The sequence below is a fragment of the Eptesicus fuscus genome, chromosome 20, assembly GCF_027574615.1.
Source record: "Eptesicus fuscus isolate TK198812 chromosome 20, DD_ASM_mEF_20220401, whole genome shotgun sequence".
Lineage (NCBI taxonomy): Eukaryota > Metazoa > Chordata > Mammalia > Chiroptera > Vespertilionidae > Eptesicus > Eptesicus fuscus.
Window position 1 is genome coordinate 50018510 of NC_072492.1, and position 3149 is coordinate 50021658.

The 3149-nt window shown below is 57.5% G+C and overlaps 1 long non-coding RNA gene across 1 annotated transcript; it reads left to right on the forward strand.

Moving 5' to 3' along the window:
* The first annotated feature begins 265 nt into the window (after positions 1 to 265).
* On the forward strand, positions 266 to 1336 carry LOC129147462 (uncharacterized). The gene is made up of 3 exons (XR_008554827.1): positions 266 to 454; positions 611 to 651; positions 1057 to 1336. It is a non-coding gene; the product is annotated as an uncharacterized LOC129147462 (long non-coding RNA).
* The last annotated feature ends 1813 nt before the right edge of the window (positions 1337 to 3149 follow it).

Sequence of the window (3149 nt, forward strand, 5' to 3'; positions counted from 1 at the left end):
ACACTCACCATCCGGGCCCTCGGCGCTTCACACACGTGTCACCGCGACACTTAAAGGCGCCGCGGCCCGCGGCCAGGGCGGCAGAAGAGGGAAATACCCGGGCGGCTTTAAGAGGAGGGGCCGGCCTCGGCCGCGCTCCCTGAGTCCGCCCACAGCCCTCTAAGCACCGGAAACGTCACCTCCCCATCCGCGGCCCCGCCAGCTACGCACTGACGCAAGCACGCCGAGCGAAGGCGCCCCGCCCCCTTGGCCGGCGCTCGCCGAGTTCCCGCAGAGCACGTGAGGGGCCCACTTCCGGGTCCCCAGCGCGGGCGGCGCGCACACCTGGCGCAGCGTGCTGGCCGCGCCTCCTTCCACCTGCGGGTCCGCCACGGTGCGGCGGCCGGGCCTCACCCTCAGGGCCTCCAGTGACCCGGCAGAGGCCGGCGCGGCCCGGGCTGCCGGCCCCGGAAAGGTGCGGGGAGGGGAGGGACGAGCCCTGCGCAACCCCCTGACCCCCTTCCTCCAAAAGCATCATCCCGTGAAGACTACGTGAAGGCTTTGGTGGAATGTTTGCAAATATGCACTGCTTTTGCAGTATTTTTTTAAAATATGTGTTTTATATTTTTAGAGAGGAAAGGAGAGGGATGAAGAGAGAGAAACATCCATGAGGTAGGCGCCCCCTACTAGGGATGGAGCCCAAAGGAATTGAGCCTGAGACCTCTTGGTTCATGGGTCCGCGCTCAACCACCAGTCTGCATTATTTGTCTGTCTGTCTGTCATCCCTTTCCCTTGAGGCAGCTTCAGTGGCCTCCTGCCTGGAGAAACCCGCTCCTAGCCTGACCTCTGGTGGTATTCTCCCATTCCGCAAAGGGTGCGGAATAAAGGGTTTTCCCAAAAGGCAAAGCCTGCGCACCCAGCCCTACCTGCGGTCTTGTCTCAGGCCCCACCTCCAGGCCCACGTAGGGAATCGGGATGGAGAGAGAGAATGGGTGTAACTGGAACAAAGTTCGCCCTGTAGTTAACACGTGGGTTTTGCTGTGTGTTTTTTTTTTTGTTGTTGTTTGTTTTTTAAAGCAAATGAAAAGAAACAAAACCTTAGGAGCTTATTCCTTACCTGAGAATCCTCTGCTAAGCTTCAGATTGAGATTTGTCCCTGCTCTGTGCCCTAAGAATGATCCAAAAGCAGTTCTCACTGTTCCAGGCCGGATACAATATATGTGAGTGATTACAAGTGTGGGCCCGGTGCGGGGCGGGGGCCACTGGTAGGGGAATGAGGAGACTTTATTCCAACTCTGTCTCTAATTAGCAGGGGTTTTTGGACACTGCTTTGAACTAACTCTGAGCCTCAGTTTCCTTATCCTGTATAATAAAAGGCTAATATGCAAATTATCCCCTCGGGCGGGAGTTGGACTGGCCGGAGCTCGGGACCCACAGGGACACAGGGACCGACAGCTCAAAACTGACAGCTTGACTTGCGGGGCAGGGGGGGGGGGGGGGGGGGGAGAAATCTACCTGTGCATGAATTTTGTGCACTGGGCCTCCAGTCTGAAATAAAGATGTTCGCCAGCCTCTCTTTAATCCTTCCTGTAACAAAGCCAACGACATTTACTTCCGTTGCTGAGCTCATACGTGCCAAATACCGAGGTGCCCCTTGGCCAACACTGTCCGATCTGATCCTCAGGGCAACCCTACAAAGAGATACGGTTCCCGTCTTACAGACAGAGAAGCTTGCGTGTGCGGGCTCCCAGCAAGCACGTGGGGAGGACCTGAGGGTGGAAACCCAGGTATTTGTTAGCCTCTCCAAGTGCACACCTTCAGGGAACCCAGAAATTCTTATGAGGTGACAAAGAAATAGCCCCAGTCCTGCTCAGTGCTTGGGAATGTAATCTGAGCCCCGGATGCTGGGCGGGGCCTGGGGCCACCCACACTCCAGCTGTGCTCCCCCTTCCCCTCCCCTCCAGAGGCCTTCGGGTGGAGCCTGGAGGTATGTTCACGTGACTCATAAAAGCCCTTCGAGGGCCTCGACCTCAGAGGTCAGCTGAAGGAGGCAACCCCGCCCTCCACAGCAGCTGGAATCCGGACTAGATGTTGGAGGGAACGGGGAGCTTGTAGACCTAAAACGAAGCAGCCGCGTTGGAAATGCCTTTGAGTGTTTCCTGTAACAGGAGCACTTGCCGTGTGAGCACACCCATGGCTCCCGCTGTGCAGAGGCGGCCCTGTCTCCCCCTCTTTGCCTGGACAACTCCCCTGGAGGTCCCAGGGGCACCTCACACTCGCCATGCCCAGAAACTGCCTCCCCGCCCCCCGCCCCCCTAGGGACCTCCATTTCTGCCCTGTTGCCCACTTGGGCTGCGGTGTTGGCACTCACACCAAATCCTCGCCCGCTTCCACTCTTCCCAGGCTGCCCCAGGAACTGGTGGTGGGGTGGGGTGGGGGGGAGCCTGGCCACTTGGCGACTCCTGCAAGACCAGAGGGCGCGGGAAGGAGAAGCAGGGCCATCCCTTCTGCTCCGTTTTGAGCGGAGTTTCTGGCTGCGGCTCTGGCTCCATCCAGAGCGCCAGCCTCCCACGGGTGCACGCCCCGGCTCCCTGGGCGGCCGCCCGCCGCGGCCCCGCCGCCCCAGAGGTGCCGACAGCTTCCCGTGGGCCCTCGCTGGCTTCTCAGGGAATTGCTTCTGTTAAACAAAACTTGGAACTTCCAGAGCTGAAACTCTTAAGAAAGGTATTATTGAGCCAAAAAGAAGACTGGTCGCCCGGCTGGCGTGGCTCAGGGGTTGAGCATCGAACTATGAACCAGGAGGTCACAGTTCGATTTCCCATCAGGGCACATACCTGGGTTGTGGGCTCGATCCCCAGTGGGGGGCATGCAGGAGGCAGCCAATCCATGATTCTCTCTCATCATTGATGTTTCTCTCTCTCCCTCTCCCTTCCTCTCTGAAATCAGTAAAAATGTATTTAAAAATTATTTTTTAAATGAGAAAGATGAGAGTTGGCAAATATTCAATGAGGTGACATACGTAGAACCCTTAGCACCGTGGTCGGCAAACCGCGGCTCGCGAGCCACATGAGGCTCTTTGGCCCCTTGAGTGTGGCTCTTCCACAAAATACCACGGCCTGGGCGAGTCTACGTTGAAGAAGTGGCGTTAGAAGAAGTTTAAGTTTAAAAAA